The following is a 24,091-nucleotide window of genomic DNA, read 5'->3' as shown; positions in this document are numbered from 1 at the left end:
CCTGTAAATTAAATACTACTAGTGGGCCTGCAGCGCTGCTTGCGCCACCCACTGAAGTGGACTTTTAAACCTGTCTCAGGCCTGCTAGCGCAGGGCCTGTTTGCTCAGTTTTCTGCCACAGGGACCTGGCATCTAAAGTTACTTGCCAGGCCCAGAACTCCCCTTTTACTACATGTAAGTCACCCCTAAGGTACGCCCTAGCTAGCCCTATGGGCAGGGTGCCATGTATGTAGAAAGGCAGGACATGTGCCATACTGCATGGCCTGTCCTGGTAGTGACAAACAGCCTAACTTGGTGTCTCACTGCTGTGAGTGCTGCCTTCTCATACGATTGCATTAGAAATGCCCTGCCTTATATGTAAAGGGTATTGTCTGATTTATGAGGGTTAGCGTAGGCGTGTTTGGTATGGTTGTGACGGTGATAATAAATGCTGCTTACTGGTGTGGGTGTATTTTTTATTACTATCACAGAAATGCCACTTCTAGAAAGTGCGCATTTATCTGTGCTTATGACTCTGGTGTTTTGCAGCTTGACTCCAATCCACGTCTGGGCAGAGTGACAGTTGGGGCTTTGTGCATACTTTTCAGACAGCCTGTACACAGGGAGGGTGGAGGTGTCACAGAGGTGCATTTGCATACTGAATAGTCTTCCTGGGCTGAGAGAAGCAAGAGGTGGGGCACACCTACATGTGTAAAGGCTGTGCCCTGGCCTCACACAATAGGGTCGTTAACCCCCCAATGATGTTTGGAGCCTGTGCTGATAGGAGAGAGGGGGCACTCCCAGAACCAGTTGTAACTGGCTGGAACCTCCTCTCCCTACCATTGTAAAACACTGTAAGAACTGACTATAAGTACAGGGGAATTTTCCCCACAATTTGAACACTCTTGGAAATTGAACCTGGACACAAGATGCTGCTGAATGGACTCACCAGGAAACCACCTTGGACTGCTGCTGCTGCTGTGCTAACCTGTGACCTGCCCGGTCATTAGGAGGAACTGCCATCATCTGCACCCCTTGTGCTGGCCTGTAGCTGGACCCACCAGACTTGTGCTCCTTCCTGCTTCATTGTTCCCAGGGGCAGGGTGCTGTGGCCCCTGACCCCTGTAACCTTTCCCTGCATGAGGAGTGCTGCCTTGATATCCCCTTTGCGCTGAGAGAGCGCTCTTCTGTGCCCTCAGGCACCTCGAGGCACCTGTTTCATGCTGGAATCACCGCCGCAACCCGGGCTATTAGTATGGCTTTAGCGCTTTGAAAAGCGCTTCCTGGATGCCCCAGATCACCGCCGCAGCCCGGGCGCCCTTTATTTACAAAGCGCGAGACTCGCGCACCTTGTAGTGCCCCTGGGGCACAAAGAAAACCTCCTTTTTGTTCTCAGGAGCAACCGTGCTCCTGTTGGTGCCCCCGGGGCGAGGACCGCTCCGTGGAGCACCCCCGGGGCATCATAGGCCCTGCCTTGGGCCAGGACGTCGTTGGAGGGAGAGGAGGACGCCTCTCCCTCGTCCGTCGAAGTCCCGGAGGACTTTCTGTTGTCGAGCGGCCAGGCAGCAACCTCACCGGAGGCTCGCCCGTACCGCCGGCTCCCTGGTTGGCCTCCTCGTGGGCCAAAGGCATTTTTGTAGGGGTCTCCCTCTGTGGAAGGGCCGACAGAGGCCCAGGGAGACCCCAGGAGTTCGCAGGTCCCTGGAGGGTCCCGTTCTCAATTCGGAGGGGGTGCGTAGTGCCCCCCTCCTTCCTTAAGGTTTTCCCTGACCTGGGCCCCCCTCGAGAGGGCCGGTGGAGGCCTAGGGGGGCCCCCAGTTATCACGGTCCCTGGAGGGGCCGTTCTCAATTCGGAAGGGGTGCGTAGCTCGCCCCTCCTTCCTTAAGGATTTCCCTGACCTGGGCTCGCCCCAGAGGGGCCCGACCATTGTACAGGGGAGGTGCGTGCCGCCCTCCTCTCCTCAAGGGATGTCAGAAGCCCCCATTTTGCGCATAGGAGCGCCGGAGGCCCCATTGTTTATCCTCTAGGCACTGGAGGTGCCTTCATCAAGCCAGGTACTGTTAAAGGAACAATATATAGAACCTAAGTTCTTACTAGAGACTTCTCCTGATTTTATATATTGCCTACCTGTTTTTGATGGTGTTTCATATACATATGCAAATGTTCCTTTTATGGGCATGACTTGCTAATATGTTTTTCTAACTTGCCATATGTTTTCTAATGTTCCTACTATGGGTGTTTTATGATATTCTTATGACAAGTGTTCTAATGTGATAACGTGTTTCCTGACTACTGCTTATGTTGCGAATACTGAGTAACCTGTGTGTTATGTGTGACTACTGCTAGTCTGCAGAGTAACAAATGTGTAACGTTCTGACAACTGCTAAGGTAGCAGGATAGTACTAATATGTGATGTTTGGTCTGATAATTGCGTTGTGTACAATACAGTATATTTTCATATAATCTGGTGTTGTGTTTCCTTTGTGGTGGGGATATTGCGTCACGTGTTGTGTGTGTTGTGCAAATGCTTTACACATTGCCTCCGGGTTAAGCCTAAATGCTCGTGCCAAAGCTACCAAGGCGGTGAGCAGGGGTTATCTTGGACGTGTAACTCCCTTGCCCTGACTAGAGTGGGTAAGTTCTGCCTGGCTGAGGTGCATACCCTAGCCAACCAGAAACCCCATTTCTAACATCCATGTAACAGAGTTGATGGCCAAGGCAGTAACAAAACTGCCAGTGGAGGGACAAATGTAATGCATTTACCAATGATAGTAAACGATTTTTGAAAGGCAAGCCCACGAACGAGTGATAGTGATGGGCTTGAGGTGGGCTTCGTTAAAAGTCCACAGATAGATTACAACAAGCCAGAGCGATTGCATGCTTGACCTAAAAAAGTTGGATTGGAATGCAGCCCTGAGAGATTTTTAGTGGCTGTAATCATTTAATGTTTCATATTTTATGCTAAGTACTTCTTCATGCATTGATATTTTAGTGAACTAACTTTCGTCTTGCATCAGGCAATATCACATGTTGTTTTATGGTCATACAACTAAGAATTATAATCCAACCAAAATGTATTAAGGCCCATATTTATACTTTTTGACGCAAAACTACGCCAATGCAGTTTTGTGTCAAAAATATTACCGCCGGCTAACGCCATTTGTGTGCGCCGTGCGGGCGTCAAATTTATACTTTGAGGCATGGCGGCGCAAGCCACAGTTGTGAGCCATTTTCTTTGATGCACACTACAGCGCCACGTCGTAAAGAAAACAACGTTAACGCGGTGGAAATGACTGTGAGACGATTTATGACACCGCAAACCGGATATGCAGCGTTTTTTGACGCAATAGCGTCAAAATTCACCGCAAACACTGCAAGTACTGCAGAGGAGAGCCAAAAGGGATCCGAGATGCATGCACAGACCCCAGAAAGATGACAACAGACCAGGAACCAGCCAGGAGGACCCACACAAGACCCAGGACAGGGAGAAGAGGAAAAGAAACGGTCGCTTCAGTGCAGAGGAACAGGAAATTCTGGTGAAAGAGGTGACGGAACACCAGCACCAACTGTTTGTCACCTCAAAGTTGCCAATCAGTAGGAGAGAGGCAATGCGGCAACAAATTGTTGACAAGATTAACAGTGTGGCAGAAGTACGCAGAACAGTCATCGAGTGCAAGAAACGCTGGCATGACTGCAAGCGCAGGACCAAGGAAACGATGGGCAGGAACAGGAAGGCAGCACTGCAGACTGGAGGTGGCAGTCCAGCACCACAGGAGCCCCTAGACCACATGGAGGAGATGATCGCAGCCGTCATCCCTGAGGAGATCGTCACAGGGATTCAAGGACAGGACAGAGCAGACTACCAGGAGACAATGCACATGCAGGGTAAGTCGCATGGGGAACTAAAATGCACAAATGTGAACTGCAAGCAGGGGGTGGAATACCTACTATACAATGCATGTAAATCATCATATTCAGGGAGTGGCATGGGTAAAGGGGCATGGCACCGGGCCATGGCCCGTTCAGAGGAAACCTGGGGCACACCACTACACAACGCCAACAACCTTCCCATGGGTGTATGCTGCCATGCCAACTATGTTGCAAAGGTAAAGCCAGGACAGGAGGGAAGGGCACAACGTCAAACTGACATCCCGTAACACGTCAGCCACTATACTCCCTACATTAACTATGGCCTGTAGGAGGCTGGACTGGCTTGTAGTGAGTACCAAGGGGTACTTACACCTTGCACCAGGCCCAGGTATCCCTTATTAGTGTATAGGGTGTCTAGCAGCTTAGGCTGATAGATAATGGTAGCTTAGCAGAGCAGCTTAGGCTGAACTAGGAGACGTGTGAAGCTACTACAGTACCACTTAGTGTCATATGCACAATATCATAAGAAAACACAATACACAGTTATACTAAAAATAAAGGTACTTTATTTTTATGACAATATGCCAAAGTATCTTAGAGTGTACCCTCAGTGAGAGGATAGGAAATATACACAAGATATATATACACAATAGCAAAAATATGCAGTATAGTCTTAGAAAACAGTGCAAACAATGTATAGTTACAATAGGATGCAATGGGGAAACATAGGGATAGGGGCAACACAAACCATATACTCCAGAAGTGGAATGCGAACCACGAATGGACCCCAAACCTATGTGACCTTGTAGAGGGTCGCTGGGACTACTAGAAAATAGTGAGAGTTAGAAAAATAACCCTCCCCAAGACCCTGAAAAGTGAGTGCAAAGTGCACCAAAGTTCCCCTAAGGACAAAATAGTCGTGTTAGAGGGAAAATGCAAGGAAAACACAAATCAGCAATGCAACAACGATGGATTCCTGACTGAGGGTACCTGTGGAACAAGGGGACCAAGTCCAAAAGTCACAAGCAACTCGGAGATGGGCAGATGCCCAAGAAATGCCAGCGGTTGGTGCAAAGAAGCTCTTACTAGGCTGAAGAGCTGTGAATACTGCAGGAACGACAAGGGCTAGAGACTTCCCCTTTGGAGGATGGATCCCCCACGCCTTGGAGAGTCGTGCAGAAGTGTTTTCCCGTCGGATGGACGCCAACAAGCCTTGCTACACGCAAATCGTGCGTTTGGCGTTTTTGGACGCTGCTGGGGCCCAGGAGGGACCAGGAGGTCGCAAATTGGACCTGCAGAGAGAGGGGACGTCGAGCAAGACAAAGAGCCCTCAATGAAGCAGGAAGCACCCGGAGAAGTGCCAGAAACAGGCACTACGAGGATGCGTGAAACGGTGCTCGCCGAAGTTGCACAAAGGAGTCCCACGTCGCCGGAGACCAACTTAGAAAGTCGTGCAATGCAGGTTAGAGTGCCGTGGACCCAGGCTTGGCTGTGCACGAAGGATTTCCGCCAGAAGTGCACAGGGGCCGGAGTAGCTTGCAAAGTCGCGGTTCCCAGCAATGCAGCCCAGCGAGGTGAGGCAAGGACTTACCTCCACCAAACTTGGACTGAAGAGTCACTGGACTGTGGGGGTCACTTGGACAGAGTCGCTGGATTCGAGGGACCTCGCTCGTCGTGCTGAGAGGAGACCCAAGGGACCGGTAATGCAGCTTTTTGGTGCCTGCGGTTGCAGGGGGAAGATTCCGTCGACCCACGGGAGATTTCTTCGGAGCTTCTGGTGCAGAGAGGAGGCAGACTACCCCCACAGCATGCACAAGCAGGAAAACAGTCGAGAAGGCAGCAGGATCAGCGTTACAGAGTTGCAGTAGTCATCTTTGCTACTATGTTGCAGGTTTGCAGGCTTCCAGCGCGGTCAGCGGTCGATTCCTTATCAGAAGGTGAAGAGGGAGATGCAGAGGAACTCGGCTGAGCTCATGCATTCGTTATCTAAAGTTTCCCCAGAGACAGAGACCCTAAATAGCCAGAAAAGAGGGTTTGGCTACCTAGGAGAGAGGAAAGGCTACTAACACCTGAAGGAGCCTATCAGCAGGAGTCTCTGACATCACCTGGTGGCACTGGCCACTCAGAGCAGTCCAGTGTGCCAGCAGCACCTCTGTTTCCAAGATGGCAGAGGTCTGGAGCACACTGGAGGAGCTCTGGACACCTCCCAGGGGAGGTGCAGGTCAGGGGAGTGGTCACTCCCCTTTCCTTTGTCCAGTTTCGCGCCAGAGCAGGGGCTAAGGGGTCCCTGAACCGGTGTAGACTGGCTTATGCAGAATTGGGCACATCTGTGCCCAACAAAGCATTTCCAGAGGCTGGGGGAGGCTACTCCTCCCCTGCCTTCACACCATTTTCCAAAGGGAGAGGGTGTCACACCCTCTCTCAGAGGAAGTTCTTTGTTCTGCCATCCTGGGCCAGGCCTGGCTGGACCCCAGGAGGGCAGCTGCCTGTCTGAGGGGTTGGCAGCAGCAGCAGCTGCAGTGAAACCCCAGGAAGGGCAGTCTGGCAGTACCAGGGTCTGTGCTACAGACCACTGGGATCATGGAATTGTACCAACAATGCCAGGATGGCATAGAGGGGGCAATTCCATGATCATAGACATGTTACATGGCCATATTCGGAGTTACCATGGTGAAGCTACATATAGGTAGTGACCTATATGTAGTGCACGCGTGTAATGGTGTCCCCGCACTCACAAAGTTCAGTGAATTGGCTCTGAACAATGTGGGGGCACCTTGGCTAGTGCCAGGGTGTCCTCACACTAAGTAACTTTGCACCTAACCTTTACCAGGTAAAGGTTAGACATATAGGTGACTTATAAGTTACTTAAGTGCAGTGTAAAATGGCTGTGAAATAACGTGGACGTTATTTCACTCAGGCTGCAGTGGCAGGCCTGTGTAAGAATTGTCAGAGCTCCCTATGGGTGGCAAAAGAAATGCTGCAGCCCATAGGGATCTCCTGGAACCCCAATACCCTGGGTACCTCAGTACCATATACTAGGGAATTATAAGGGTGTTCCAGTAAGCCAATGTAAATTGGTAAAATTGGTCACTAGCCTGTTAGTGACAATTTGAAAGTAATGAGAGAGCATAACCACTGAGGTTCTGGTTAGCAGAGCCTCAGTGAGACAGTTAGGCACCACACAGGGAACATATACATGCACACCTATGAGCACTGGGGCCCTGTGTGACAGGGTCCCAGTGACACATACATATAGGCCACAAACCTATGAGCACTGGGGTCCTGCCAAGCAGGATCCCAGTGACACATAACAAACATACTGAAAACATAGTGTTTTCACTATGAGCACTGAGGCCTGGCTATCAGTATCCCAGTGAGACAGTGAAAACAGTGACAAACACCCTGACATACACTCACAAACAGGCCAAAAGTGGGGGTAACAAGGCTAGAAAGAGGCTACCTTCTCACACAACCCCCCCCCAAACGAAGGACAATAAGGCTAACCTTGGCCAGTTGAGACTTTATTGTCTAAGTGGTGATAAGTAGAGAGTAGCTCTGCAATAGACTGGTTACTCCCTTTATCATCCACTATATGGTTACTTCCCTGTGGGGATGTAAACCACCCTGTTTGAAGTTTTTTAGCTAAGCAACAATGTGAAGATGTATTTTCAGAGTTTCTATCAGTAAGTTTTAGTTTAGAGCAGTGGGAATTGTCCACTGAACCTATTTGTAGTGATGGAAATGCCAGACAGGGATGCTGTCTCAGAAAAGCCATAGCTGGGCAAAAACTTTGTCCATCTGGCTGGAAGAGAGAACAGGGATGCTGTTTCTCTTGAGTTGGAGCAGGGCAGGGATGCTGTCCTATGAGCTCCACACTAGGGCAGGGATGCTGTCCTAAGTGTTGTGAGGTAGTGCAGGGTTTCTGCACTAAAGTTTCTCTGGGAGGGTTGGAGGGATGCTCCATGTTAACTAAACTGGTGCTGTTTTTCTCACCAATGTTAGTTATCCCACAGAGAGGTACTTCCACCTCAGGGAGTCCAGCTTTGCCAGCTGATGATTCCCTTGGAACAGGTGCCACCCCAGGAGAGGTTTCTCTCCCCACAGGAATAGTATCCTGAATGGTAGGGTGGTTAGGGGATACTGTGATACCCTTTTTACCTGTTGATGGAGAGGGATCCTGAGTTTTCAGGCCTTCTCTCCTTTGCTTTTTCATTTCACTAGAAATGAGAGGGAACAATTCCTCAGGGATGCCCAGCATGGCTGCATGGGCATAAAACTCTACATCAGCCCAACCTGAGGCCTCTAGGTCATTACCTAAGAGACAGTCTACAGGTAAGCTAGGTGATACCACCACCTGCTTAGGGCCAGTAACTCCACCCCAACTAAACTGAATTATAGCTAAGGGAAGAAACTTAGTGGAGTTATGGACATCAATAATCTTATACTGTTGTCCAATAATGTGTTGTTCAGGAGGCACTAGGTTTTCAGTCACCAAAGTGAAACTGGCACCTGTGTCCCTGTAGGCCAAGGCCTCAACACCATTTATTGAAACTGTCTGCCTGTACTTATCCATTGTAAGGGGACAAGCAGCCAGTGTGGCAAGGCCAATGCCACTAGGTGTGACAGAAACTGTCTTGGGACTGATGACATCAGTTTTCACTAAGGACCCATAAGTGAACCCAACTACACCCTTTGCTTGACTGTTGCCAGCAGTCCCACCACTAGTACCACTACTGCTAGGGGCACTAGAGCTTGATGTATTAGTGGTGGTAGGCTCAGGGGGTTTACCTGGACAGGACTTATCCCCTGGCCTATGGCCTCTGTTTTTACACACAAAGCACCAAGGCTTTTTAATGTGTGCAGGTTGGGAAGAAGAGGAAGAATTTGTTTTATCCCCACCCTCTGAAGAGTGTTTAAGATTTGAAGTGGGATCTTTGGTTTTACCCTTATCCCCATGCTTATCTTGAGATTTTTCACCATCTTTCTTCTTATTGCCATCTTTGTCACCCCCTGTATGAACTTTTCTGTTCACCCTTGTTCTGACCCATTTGTCTGCCTTCTTTCCCAATTCTTGGGGAGAGGTCAGATCAGAGTCTACCAGGTACTGGTGCAACAAATCAGACACACAATTATTAAGTATATGCTCTCTCAGGATTGTGTTATACAGGCTTTCATAATCAGTAACTTTACTGCCATGTAACCTCCCCTCCAAGGCCTTCACTGAATGGTCAATGAAATCAACCCAGTCTTGTGAAGACTCCTTTTTGGTCTCTCTGAACTTTATCCTGTACTGTTCAGTGGTTAAGCCATAACCATCCAGGAGTGCATTCTTAAGAACTGTAAAATTATTGGCATCACTTTCTTTCACAGTAAGGAGTCTATCCCTACCTTTTCCAGTAAATGATAGCCATAGGATAGCAGCCCACTGCTTTTGAGGGACATCCTGTACAGCACAGGCCCTCTCAAGTGCAGCAAACCACTTGTTAATGTCATCCCCCTCCTTATAAGGGGGAACTATCTTGTGCAGATTCCTGGAATCATGCTCTTTTGCAGGATGACTATGGGGAATACTGCTGCTGCCACCATGGGTATCTAAACCCAACTTCTGTCTTTCCCTCTCTATTTCTAAAGACTGTCTATCCAAATCCAGCTGTTGCTTCTTGAGCTTCAGTCTGGTTTGTTCCACTCTCAATCTATTGAGCTCCCTTTCTAACAATCTGTCATCAGGGTGGGTGGGAGGGACATTTCTAGATACAGAGGTATGATGGGAATGAACAGAAGGAGACCTGTCCCTTACAGAGGGCACCCTAACAGCTTGGCTACCAGCATAATGTGAGAGCACATCATCAGTATGATGTGATTCAACCTCTGTACCAACTATGCTAGACTGTCTAGTAATGGGCAGGCTGAGAAGTTTCTTTCCTGAACCTTTTCCTGGGGGAGTCCCTGGATCAGATTGAGAACCATTAGCTACTTTTTCTACAGATTGGGCACTTATGGCCTTATCCTGTACTCTAAGCATATTAATTAACAGTTCTAAGGAAGGATTCTTCCCTACACTCAAACCTCTCTCTATGCAGAGACTCCTTGCTCCTTTCCAGCTAAGGTGATCATATGCAAGTTTGGACAGTTCAACATTTTGGCCTGTGCCAGACATTTTTAGAGAGAGTTGAAGTGATAGAAAAAGAGAAAAAAGTTTTCAGAACTTTTTGAAAAGACAGAAAAAAACTTTTTAAACTTTTAAGAACTTTTTGAAAGTTTAGGAGTACTTTTCAGCACTTAGAAAAGAGTGAAAAGAGGAAATGCAAAACTTTTTGGCTATGTGTATATACACTGACCTTGTTTTGTATATTTTTCTCTTATGAAAAGTACAATGACAAGAGTGGTAAGTAGTCTCAAGCACTTATCCCACCACTGCACAACCAATGTAGGAGGCTGGACTGGCTTGTAGTGAGTACCAAGGGGTACTTACACCTTGCACCAGGCCCAGGTATCCCTTATTAGTGTATAGGGTGTCTAGCAGCTTAGGCTGATAGATAATGGTAGCTTAGCAGAGCAGCTTAGGCTGAACTAGGAGACGTGTGAAGCTACTACAGTACCACTTAGTGTCATATGCACAATATCATAAGAAAACACAATACACAGTTATACTAAAAATAAAGGTACTTTATTTTTATGACAATATGCCAAAGTATCTTAGAGTGTACCCTCAGTGAGAGGATAGGAAATATACACAAGATATATATACACAATAGCAAAAATATGCAGTATAGTCTTAGAAAACAGTGCAAACAATGTATAGTTACAATAGGATGCAATGGGGAAACATAGGGATAGGGGCAACACAAACCATATACTCCAGAAGTGGAATGCGAACCACGAATGGACACCAAACCTATGTGACCTTGTAGAGGGTCGCTGGGACTACTAGAAAATAGTGAGAGTTAGAAAAATAACCCTCCCCAAGACCCTGAAAAGTGAGTGCAAAGTGCACCAAAGTTCCCCTAAGGACAAAATAGTCGTGTTAGAGGGAAAATGCAAGGAAAACACAAATCAGCAATGCAACAACGATGGATTCCTGACTGAGGGTACCTGTGGAACAAGGGGACCAAGTCCAAAAGTCACAAGCAACTCGGAGATGGGCAGATGCCCAAGAAATGCCAGCGGTTGGTGCAAAGAAGCTCTTACTAGGCTGAAGAGCTGTGAATACACGGGCTAGAGACTTCCCCTTTGGAGGATGGATCCCCCACGCCTTGGAGAGTCGTGCAGAAGTGTTTTCCCGTCGGATGGACGCCAACAAGCCTTGCTACATGCAAATCGTGCGTTTGGCGTTTTTGGACGCTGCTGGGGCCCAGGAGGGACCAGGAGGTCGCAAATTGGACCTGCAGAGAGAGGGGACGTCGAGCAAGACAAAGAGCCCTCACTGAAGCAGGTAGCACCCGGAGAAGTGCCAGAAACAGGCACTTCGAGGATGCGTGAAACGGTGCTCGCCGAAGTTGCACAAAGGAGTCCCACGTCGCCGGAGACCAACTTAGAATGTCGTGCAATGCAGGTTAGAGTGCCGTGGACCCAGGCTTGGCTGTGCACGAAGGATTTCTGCCGGAAGTGCACAGGGGCCGGAGTAGCTTGCAAAGTCGCGGTTCCCAGCAATGCAGCCCAGCGAGGTGAGGCAAGGACTTACCTCCACCAAACTTGGACTGAAGAGTCACTGGACTGTGGGGGTCACTTGGACAGAGTCGCTGGATTCGAGGGACCTCGCTCGTCGTGCTGAGAGGAGACCCAAGGGACAGGTAATGCAGCTTTTTGGTGCCTGCGGTTGCAGGGGGAAGATTCCGTCGACCCACGGGAGATTTCTTCGGAGCTTCTGGTGCAGAGAGGAGGCAGACTACCCCCACAGCATGCACAAGCAGGAAAACGGTCGAGAAGGCAGCAGGATCAGCGTTACAGAGTTGCAGTAGTCATCTTTGCTACTATGTTGCAGGTTTGCAGGCTTCCAGCACGGTCAGCGGTCGATTCCTTATCAGAAGGTGAAGAGGGAGATGCAGAGGAACTCGGCTGAGCTCATGCATTCGTTATCTAAAGTTTCCCCAGAGACAGAGACCCTAAATAGCCAGAAAAGAGGGTTTGGCTACCTAGGAGAGAGGAAAGGCTACTAACACCTGAAGGAGCCTATCAGCAGGAGTCTCTGACGTCACCTGGTGGCACTGGCCACTCAGAGCAGTCCAGTGTGCCAGCAGCACCTCTGTTTCCAAGATGGCAGAGGTCTGGAGCACACTGGAGGAGCTCTGGACACCTCCCAGGGGAGGTGCAGGTCAGGGGAGTGGTCACTCCCCTTTCCTTTGTCCAGTTTCGCGCCAGAGCCGGGGCTAAGGGGTCCCTGAACCGGTGTAGACTGGCTTATGCAGAATTGGGCACATCTGTGCCCAACAAAGCATTTCCAGAGGCTGGGGGAGGCTACTCCTCCCCTGCCTTCACACCATTTTCCAAAGGGAGAGGGTGTCACACCCTCTCTCAGAGGAAGTTCTTTGTTCTGCCATCCTGGGCCAGGCCTGGCTGGACCCCAGGAGGGCAGCTGCCTGTCTGAGGGGTTGGCAGCAGCAGCAGCTGCAGTGAAACCCCAGGAAGGGCAGTCTGGCAGTACCAGGGTCTGTGCTACAGACCACTGGGATCATGGAATTGTACCAACAATGCCAGGATGGCATAGAGGGGGCAATTCCATGATCATAGACATGTTACATGGCCATATTCGGAGTTACCATGGTGAAGCTACATATAGGTAGTGACCTATTTGTAGTGCACGCGTGTAATGGTGTCCCCGCACTCACAAAGTTCAGTGAATTGGCTCTGAACAATGTGGGGGCACCTTGGCTAGTGCCAGGGTGTCCTCACACTAAGTAACTTTGCACCTAACCTTTACCAGGTAAAGGTTAGACATATAGGTGACTTATAAGTTACTTAAGTGCAGTGTAAAATGGCTGTGAAATAACGTGGACGTTATTTCACTCAGGCTGCAGTGGCAGGCCTGTGTAAGAATTGTCAGAGCTCCCTATGGGTGGCAAAAGAAATGCTGCAGCCCATAGGGATCTCCTGGAACCCCAATACCCTGGGTACCTCAGTACCATATACTAGGGAATTATAAGGGTGTTCCAGTAAGCCAATGTAAATTGGTAAAATTGGTCACTAGCCTGTTAGTGACAATTTGAAAGTAATGAGAGAGCATAACCACTGAGGTTCTGGTTAGCAGAGCCTCAGTGAGACAGTTAGGCACCACACAGGGAACATATACATGCACACCTATGAGCACTGGGGCCCTGTGTGACAGGGTCCCAGTGACACATACATATAGGCCACAAACCTATGAGCACTGGGGTCCTGCCAAGCAGGATCCCAGTGACACATAACAAACATACTGAAAACATAGTGTTTTCACTATGAGCACTGAGGCCTGGCTATCAGGATCCCAGTGAGACAGTGAAAACAGTGACAAACACCCTGACATACACTCACAAACAGGCCAAAAGTGGGGGTAACAAGGCTAGAAAGAGGCTACCTTCTCACATGGCCCAATTAACAACCTCTAGCCATACCGACAACTGGAATGTAACATTGACAACAGTTGCCACTACCACCTCCGCTGTGTGTGCTGGTCAAGTAGCTAATGGCAGGAACGTCCCCATGGATCAAACACACCCAAATTAGAGGGTTCAGGATGACAACATCAACAATCCCCTGAAACAAGACAAATGTTCCAGTCCTGTCAAATGTGAATGTCCATAGTTGCCGCAAACATCAGCCAATGTCATCGACATTAGGAGGTACACAGCACTAATGTCATACCCATGCTGCATATGTCAGGGTCCATCCTGTGCCTTGGTCACAATGCAACATCCCAAATGTCATACTGCTCAGACAACAGCATTGAGTGGGAGGACACATGTAACTGGTCACAGAAATACACCTGCACAGTCAGAGGAAGAAATAGGACACTGCTACGACTATCAGGGCAATCCAATGTACCACACATTACCCAACATCAGCAGTACACATTACCAGTGCTGACATCCATATTGTGCCATTACAATGTTATACATAGTATACGCTACATTGCTACTACATATAGGTGGATGTGAAAGATCAGAGACTGGAGCAGGTCCAGATCGTTAAGTGTGGTGCTAGTGCCATCAGAGCACCCACAGCCAGTGAAAGGCCTCACTATGAGAATGGAAGTAGACGGAGGGTTGAGTAGGACAAGAAGGTGGCAATTCACTATTTGGCCAGAACCAACAACTAGAGGAGATGATGCCGACAAGTCCACAAACTGACCACAATACATATGACATGCAGGTAGGGCATAGGCCTGGGAGAATGCTAATATTAAAGACAGGAGCAATGAACGGGAACCAAGATCACAAGGTAAAAATAATCACAAGGCAGGCATGTACATTACAAAGCCCACAACACTGACACACTAATTGTACCGTATTTCATTGCAGAGAAGGATGGATCTCCTGTGGATATGCCTGTCCAGGACTACCCTGATGACATGGATGACGATCTGAAAAACATCAGCCAGCAGACCCTCCAAGAGGTCCTTGGAACCCTAAAGACCCTACCTTCAGTCACAAGGAGGAACACAGATACAGCAGCCATCACAGAGGACCCACCCACCACCCCAATTGTACGATCTGCCAGCTCCAATACAGCTGAGGACTCTGACGACACTGCCACCAGCTTTGAGAGAACTGCAGTCGGAGTACAGCGGGAGCTGGCCAAGGAGGTGCAGGTGGGGATGCAAGCTATGGCAGCCAGCCTAGAGGGTGTGCTTTTGTGCATGATGTCAACTGAGGAACAGGCAGCAGCTATGCAAGGGCGAACAACTATCTTTCAGGAAGTAGAAAAAAGGCTGAAGGAAATCAGCAGAGCTGTAATACAGTTGACCCAACACCTACAACAGCAATCCTGTCAACACATGCACGAATGCAACATTGAACCCCTCAGGGCCGACCTGGCTGCCTACCACCGTAATGTGGCTGCTATTCTTAAGAACCAGCAGATCCTCCTTGCAGCAGTACTGCCCATAAGACCCCCACAGGTAGCAGCTACCGGGATGTCTGACTCCATGTCTACACACACTGAGGTGTGTGTTGCCCCTTCACAACCACCACTACCAAGTGCAGAGGAGGCAACACACACATCAGAAGATGAAGACCAGGAACAGACCACCTTCACACGTAAGAGTACCCGATAGCACTAGTCCCTGCCACATGGCCACCTATTACCAAGGTCCTGTGCTTTGTAACATGCCAGTCTTGCAACAACTGTACTCAAGCACTGTTCTGCAAACCACTGTTTATCTTGTCAACCTGCCCTGTGATTGTCTCCAACAAACTCCTTGGCAAGTCCTGTCCCTCTGCACTGTCTGACACTTCACCACAGCATGTCCAATGACATCTCCTTTTGCACTTGTGTTGGATCACAATTGAAGATGTCACTACAATGGACTCACAATCATGGACAATGTACACATAGCACTACAGCACTTATCAATAAATAGCACTTACACAACCACTTTGTCTCTGTGTAATATGACACATCAACCATGCAGTAGATCAGTGAAGTTTTACCTCCTGTCAATTATCATAGATTGTCAATACAACTGTCGTGAAATAATGTGGGCTGATAACTATGCACAGTGGCCTGGATTCTACCATACTCTGCCCTTCCTGAGGGTTATTTCTGAGGAAAAGAGAAACTATACACCTTAATGCTGTGTTGGACAGAATAATGCTTCCTCAATGGATGTCAAATCCAGAAAATAGTGCCTTCAAATTATTGCTTCAATGCAAAACTAACGTATGTGACATTTCCCACAAATTTAAGCTAACACCCACCAAACTGCATGAATGGAGGTGTATGAGTTTACATCCAAATAAATAATCACGCTGAACAGTGTAACAAATGATCTATGTGAATGATGTACACAATACTACAAGAGAGCTTACTACCACTCACCTTAGATGGATTTCCTTGGACATCAGACTTAACACAGTGTTCCCAATACTAAATCTGGAAGCACAGTATGTGACATTGAAAACATACATCATGAAAAAGCCACACTTTGGGATCCATAGTAACCGTGATTGGTGGTTGCAATGAATGGCCGAATCGTAGCTAAGTAGCTTTGGGGTAGCTGCCAATGTTACAGCTCAGTTGGGATTTGTCTGCAGCATCGGACACAAAATCTAATACAAAAGAGACACTGTTCACTCATGCATGCCAAGGCCCTGATCTACAAGCATTTGACACATACTGTAAAGGGTTACCTAGATATTTATTAAACAGTAAAAACAGAAGTGAAAACTCGGGGAAAGACCTTACCTAACCTAATCTACTCTAACTATTCATTACCCACAACTGTCCCTAACTAACCCAAACTAAACTTACTTATCACATTTAATGAAACAATCTAAACATCAACCCCCCACCCCTCTTATGAGACGGGACACATGGAGGACAACAGATACTAATCTAAACACATACTATCCTATACTAAACAAATATATATATATATATTTTTTTAACACAAGAAGCCCAACATTGCCCCACACACATAAAAATAAACAGTAGAAATATTCAGAAACCCCCACTCCCACCCACTAACACTAACTAAACTAACAACCTATACTAACCTAACACTAAGTCCCCTAAACCCACAAAGAGGGTAAGAGGAGGGAGGGGAGGGAATCATGTCCGTCTACATGTCTATAGGTTGGTCCTCCGGAGGGTCTTCTTGACTGAACACACCCACCGGTTGACCTGTCGCACCTCCTTCTGCAGTCTGGTCATCCTTCTAAGGACACGGTGCAATTTCCTTTCCATTTGGGAAAAAGCAGCAGGGTCAATGGATGCAGCAGGGGTGGTCTGGGTGCCAGCCGAGGATGCATGGGCACGTGTTGTGGCAATGGCTGTAGTCTGCCCTGCAGTTGGTGCGGTGCTTGGTCCAGGAGCATTTACCCTTAATGGTCCCGCAACAGTCCCAGCTGCTGTAGTTGCCACCTGGGTGGTAGTGGTAGTGGTGCTGGTGGTGGCTGTGGTAGACAAAGAAGGGCCGCCTTGTGCAAATGCCCTCCAGGCTCCGGAGGCTCGTTCATGGCGATATCTGCGGGCTATCAACTAATAACATCCAAAAACAAGGACACCCAGGAAGCTAAGGAAAGCTGGACATGGGTTTGGCCCAGCACACACACCACAGGTAAGGAGGATCTGCATATAGGAGACAGATAACCCTTGGACAATCCAATCAACACTCATGTTTGGAAATGCAGACCTTTGTCCACATCATTTACTACCAGTAGGCCATGGCTTACAACAAACAGAGAGATGCAAGAACACCTCTGGCCATGAGTTGCATGCACACCTAGGCCATTGTACTCAAGTGCCACATACTCGTAGCACTACATGTGGAGCTACATGCTGGCAGGAAGTTTAACATACAGTTCAACATGTTCATCAGTGAATAGGGAAGCAGAAGTCTGTGGGTAAGCATTTGGCATCCCTATTCTGGGAGAAATCGGGTCTGACTGGCTGACTAATTCACTAATATGGTCCAGTGCGACTTTTTCTGAATCCAGTTTTATCAACATGACTCATCCCCATTCACATTGCTGTGCCTACAGGACTGACCTTGAATACCAAAATACAATAATACGATAAGGATTGGCCAACTCAAAGATGGTGATAAAATGATATTCCACTCATGGAACAAAACAAATGATTGGCCAGCGCATCACACCTTGCTATGTGTCTAACACACAGGAGTCCATCACACATCACCAGCAAACACAGCACATAACAGACATATCAACACTTACTGGAGTTGTCTGGGTCCTCAAAACGAGCCACCTCGCCAACCGTGTAGGGTGCCGGTCCACCGGTAAGGCATGGAAGCGAGAAATGTGCTCAATGTCTGTGCACTGTACAACAATTCCAAAGACAAATACTATGTGTAAGATTACATCAGAATGGGAAGCCTCTCAGACATGATGATACTGCATCCTACATACCACGGCAAACATGTACAGACCCAGGGACTCCAGTAAGTGATACACACATATCTGCACTCATGCAGTGGCCCTAACTATCATGTGGTGGCAAACATGCTCCTTCATTAGTGAGCAGACCAAATCATGGTGTGTCTTCGTATCATCATGTGTATCCATGAGAGACATCCAAAGCCACTTTCCGTGAGGACTGCATTACCAGTCAACCAGCCATTGTGACTATGACAAATTTATGACACACAGGTACAATGTACAGAGGGCCAGGGACAATTGTTAGCCCTCATTTTGTTACAGTTTCTTCATTTGATGTGGCACAGCTATGATGAGTTGCACCAACCATAGAGATATGAACCCATGTGCATACCTTTGGCCAGCCATCCCTAATTGAAATGTGGCACTACAAACTCCAAATACCAGTCTAAGATGTTAGTTGAGCGCAGCTAGAACTTGTTACCTATGTGTCCAAATCCAGATCAGACATGTATCCGAAAAGAAGGAGGGGCACAATAATCCCTAAGATTTTTGGGATTTCCATGATCGTTTTCCTTACACACTCACCAAACATACATGAGACGTATGTTAGTGCCACATTGCTATCATCAATTGATGTGAAGCCTGCACTAATTTTCAGCCTCCTGTTGTGTTTAGAAAGTCAGTCTAGCTGTTGCGTCAACAAATGACGGTAATGAGTCGGAAAATTCTATACCTCACAGGCAACTGTGGCCTATATCTACACCTAATTGGCTCCTGATTTGTGTTGCTGTTTGACACACAGGTGGCACAAACTTACATAATACAAATGTATTCAGTAAGTTTGCGGAGCTCTTGCTTCCAAACAGCTCGCAATTGTGGTCCTTAACAAAGTAGAAATATGACTGTATGTTTCAGTAGCATCCCACACACTCAACAACATTGCTGGTAGGTATTGTAAAAATTAGCTGATGTCACTACAGAGCATTTAAACGTGCACATTAACATGATTTGTACTCACCAACAGGGCCACCAATCACAATCCCCAGGTGGTCCAGCAGATCTTGCTCCCTGGAGACAACGTCAGCCCAGCGGTGCTTCAGCTGGTGGTCGTTTCTTGGGTGTGTTGTAAATCCTTTGCAGATGATGCAACACCTTTGCCCACCGGAGTCCCCGTGCCTCAGTGTGATACCCCTGTATCACACGCCCACCTGCCTCAATCATCAGGGGTAGGAAATGGCACACCAGCCATGGAACCCACCTAGCTCCTCCTCTCCCATCCTGCCAAGAGGAGGCCTACCCAACATATTGGTACAAAAAGAGAAATAGGGGATAAAGGGGAACAAAGGAGAATAGGGGAAAAGTAGGACAGGAAAAATTCTAATAAACTACTAACACAGCCCAACTAACACTACCCACAACAGACTCCCAACCAAACAAAGACAATAGTGTACAACACAAATGACCAGAAAAAACACTCAGACAGAATACTACAACAAGTTTTTAATCACAAAAAGACAATAAAAAGACCACACAGGAGACAAATTCACTAAATGCACAGAGACAAATTGAGACACAGCCACACAGTCAGGAAATATCACAGACTGCAAGGTGAAAGTGAAAGTACACCCACTGTACCTATTCTGTAAACAGGATATCCTATTACATCACTTCCTGCCTAAAATGGCGGGCGTTTTTATTGTCATGCGTCAAAATATTTTGACGCATACAGTCTGTGCGTCATTTTTATCGACGCACAGGAGTAGCTTTAAGCCTGCACCTATATGGTTCTAAATAGTTTCAAACTTAACCAATTTTCGGAGGTACAATGTGGAAGATACCACTCAGGACCAATGGTTCTTTCAGGGCATTATGTGTCGTTATTCGTCCATAAGCGCCATTTTTAGACCCATGTGCGTAATTTTTTTACACGTATGCAGCAAAATTTCAGGCATTAACTGGGTTTGGGTCATTTTACCATTTTAATGGTACATTGCAGTTGTGAAAATACTGAGATAGGCTGATTGCACCCACTTTGGGCAGGTGTGTGGGCACATGTGACACATCATACTACTGCGGACCATGATCCGCTACTTCATGTACAGGATTTTCACCCTTGACTGACGCAATAGATGGCCAAATGTGTGGCCTACATATATGTATTACACAATTTGGGCATGTTTGGCGTCAGGAGCGGATAGCAAGGTGACACACATAAATACAATACCTCAATGCCTAAGGTTCAATGTGTGTGCTTTGGCTACTAAAATTGTTCTGGACCCATTGTGTGACCATCACAAGATGCATTATTGCAAATATGCTTGTATGCATGTGAAGTCAATGTGTCCAACCCTCAGATGCAAGTCAGTGTGGAAATGAGAGAGGACATGTGTTAGTCATACATGTAGCAACAACTGCTGTGTGCCCTTTCTAGTTTTTGGGAAACATAAACACCACAAATGACAAAGCATGCACCGGATAGATAGCAGGCGGTTGTTCATGTCAATGGTCCAAAACTTGGCCATCACATGTCCCGGAATTTTGAATACTGCTTCCTAGGCACTTGTTGGTGAACCCACCATGAGTCAGGCACATGTACGTACTAAGTGGGTACCGTGTTTGTGACACGGAGAGCCAAAGATAAACCACATTTGTAATGTCACGCCACAGTTGTGGTCATATAACTGAGCCACAAGTCTCCTGTGGCAGTGGAGGACCAGCAGACCAAGCAGCACTTGGCCACATATTTCCAGTGATCAAATGCACAGAGGTGTCTGGTTCATGTGTGTGGGCCAATGTTTAGACTGTATATTTTTAGGGGTCTATGTTGTCACAGTTACGTCCAGGTCTATTCATGAGTCTGTGGCGGCTATTCCTGTATCTACTGAGTATCCTTCAGAGATCAATGCAAGTAAAGCCAATGAGGATTTGAGAACCCACATGGGGATTGCCCTACCCTATCACTGCAGATGTGCTATGAGACTGTCAACAGGGCAACCTTGGTGTGCTGAGTAAGATCATATCTCAGGATTCTTGTACCGACAGCTGTCATCACAACATTTGTACACAGGTTGGCCTCTAAAATTCCCACTGCATCTGGGAACATCATAGCCTCTGTGCTGATTATTCTCGAGGCTATTCACCATGCACGGCCTATCAATATGTTAGGAGTAATGTGAATCAGCATGTGAACTGTCAGGGTCCCAACATGTGTGGACTTTTCATGCACATTATCTGACGTTGCTGGTTCTGCTGGAGGCACCATACCCAATCCTTGCATACAGCCATGGTACACTGTCACAATTTGTCATCTCATGCATACACGAGACCCAGACAAGGGATAGGCCATGATTTGGGTATTTGGAGACAAGTTCCCAACAATGGTACGATAAATAAGCAGATTATGCTATACAACTTATTTGAGTATGCATTGAAGAACCACCTGACAAAATACCCCAGGAGGAATGTGAGGGTTGGGAAAGTAACTATGATACATATGTAGCCACAAGGAACCTTTAGGCTAACGCACAGACAGGTGCCAGTCAGGCTAAAAGGATGCAGGGTCAATCAGGATCCAGCAATTTCACAAGGTACATACTCAGTGGTCTGACTGAGACTGGTCGGAGGAGGAACAAGACAGTTGACATGGAAAACTGTGTTTGTCCTGTGTTTTGGAAGGTGACACATTAACCCAAGGGCTGTGTTACACAGCTGATTTTTAGGGCAATGCATAACAGTGTAATCGATAAAATGGCAGCTTCTATGCTGTTCCAAGCATCTGCAAGGGCAGTGCATGTTAAAATGGCTGGTCTGCATGGAGGTGCTCACAGGTGTGTGCTGCATCAGTCTCTCACAAGTCCTGTAGGTGAGATTCTAGTTCAAATGGCCAACAGTACCTTTCACATGGGAAGCAATCTACAGGTGATAACAGGGCTTAGAGACTACAAGCCAGTGCATTCTTTAACCTGACGTCCATGCAGACAGATGTACAATGACTCTGGCATACCATACTAAAGGGTGAAGCACACTGGATTAAGATTGTGAGTCTGTGTGTGTGTACAGGAGGGAATATCTGGGTACACATATTACCATTCCAGGGACCTCTTAAGACGGGTGGGGAGAGACCGGGAAGATGGGTGTGTCAGGACTTAGGACATGGGCTGACATGTACATGGAATGTCATGTGCGCAATGCTTGTCATAGGTGTGGCACTTGTGCTATCTACGTTCTGCTTATATGGGATTCTAGTCACACATGGTCATTGCAAAGATAGGTGATGCAACAGTTACTGCTGTCAAGGGTCTGGCCATACATTAATGTTACTGTTGCAATTGCACATCCGCTGCCTCATGTATGATGCTTTTTGTTCCATTATTGACTGATGGTGTCTTCGTTGCGTGCCATATACTGCAATGAATCATGTTGCCAACATGTATGTGTGAAATAGGTGTGGTCCTCTGCTATTGCCCTTCAAAAGTGAAATGTACAGGATAAATATCATTTACAGTGTGTGTGAATGTGACTGTTGATTAATATGCATCACAATTGCTTTGGAAATTTCTGTGTCCTGATCGGTATATCAGCAATGCTCCATGAGGCTACACTCTTATTCTGATAGTTAGAGATAAAGGTGAGCAAAAATGATTACCCAGACCATGATATGGTGATCATTATAGGTGTTTATTTACATATGTTAATACAGTGGTGATGGTGAGTTGATTAAAAAGAAATTGTTGACAATATGTTGGTGCCTACCTAATCCTGCAGCTGTGTTTGGTTGGTCCCCCTCATGTTGATGGCCAGCATCCTCCTTTTCCTCCTCTTCAGGCATTTGTGTCTCTGGTTCTAATAGGGGAATGTTCCTTCGTACACAAATGTTGTGCAGGATGGCACAGGTTAAAATGATCTTGCAGACCATTTCTGGTGAGTATAGGAGGCTGCCTCCAGTGATGTCGAGGCACCTGAATCTCGACTTCAGAATGCCAAAGGTCCTCTCGACTATGGTGGTGTCCTCCCATGTGCCTCATTGTAGGCACGCTCTGCTGCAGTGCTTGGGTTGCCAAATGGGGTCATAATCCATGGCTGGATCCCATACTCCTGATCAGCTGAAAGAGAAAATGATTGAGATCATGTTGATGTAGCTTGCCCCATTAATATCACCTTGCATGGTAGTAGTTCTCTTGTGTTGTCTGTGACTCATTTGTGTTTGTGTTATTGTGTTGATTCCTAGGCTTCTAGGATGTACCATCAGCATTGGGTTGTTTCCTTGGCTGAACGAGTGTTTGGCTGCTGACCGGTTGTCAGCAGTATATTTTGAGAGTTGCAATACAGTGTGTACTCCCTTGCATTGTGACTTGTGATACAGGTGTCCCTGTGTCTTCACTGGGGGTGAGATGATAGATCCATACACAGAATCAAATCAACAGTGGTGGTAACACGTTTGCATCTATGTACCCTGGACATCCCATACATTTTGACATATGCAATAGATTAATTTAACCATCAGTGAGACGCTTACATTTTGCAAGATGACAATTAGCAAAACTTTTCTGTACGCTGTGATCATTGACGTCTTAACATTTGACTGTATACTAATTTCACATGTGTGACAAGTTCACTGCAGACCTATTTCTCTGTCCTTGGCAAGTTGACTCAGGTTGTAACGTCTACCTAGACTACTGCACATGGTCTAGTTCAGCTGCCTAACTTGGTTGTGAGGTTGTCGTTTTGTGTTTCAGAAGGTCCGTATGGCAGTACATCTGTTGTGTGTGTGTTAATTTGTCACAATGCGTATGTGTATGAATGTGCATCTTCCATATAGTACCATCAAGATGTGTTCTTCGCACAGTCCACTTGCCTCTTGGTAGTGGGCAATGGGAGAGCAGGAGTGATGTGAAATATAGGAATGGCCTCAATGATTGCATGTTACCTTTATTGTAGTCATCATAATGCTATGTGATTCACGGTGTTTGACCTGCAGCAAATTACATTCCACACCCCTTACACAGTACGTATTGGCTGGAAGGGTGTGTGATTGGGTGTTATTGATGTCTTATTGGAGTTTCATATTCGCAGATGTAATGCCAGTTGGCACCATGTGTTTGTCATTGTGTTGTTTTACATTTTCCCCTTGTGTCTGTGGAGTGGCATTAGTTTTTATTTGGAACAGTACTTTGTCCCTAGGTGTGTCTCCCATTGGGTGAGGATATCA

This window comes from Pleurodeles waltl, chromosome 11, assembly GCF_031143425.1.
Source record: "Pleurodeles waltl isolate 20211129_DDA chromosome 11, aPleWal1.hap1.20221129, whole genome shotgun sequence".
Taxonomy (NCBI): domain Eukaryota; kingdom Metazoa; phylum Chordata; class Amphibia; order Caudata; family Salamandridae; genus Pleurodeles; species Pleurodeles waltl.
This window is presented reverse-complemented; position numbering follows the sequence as displayed.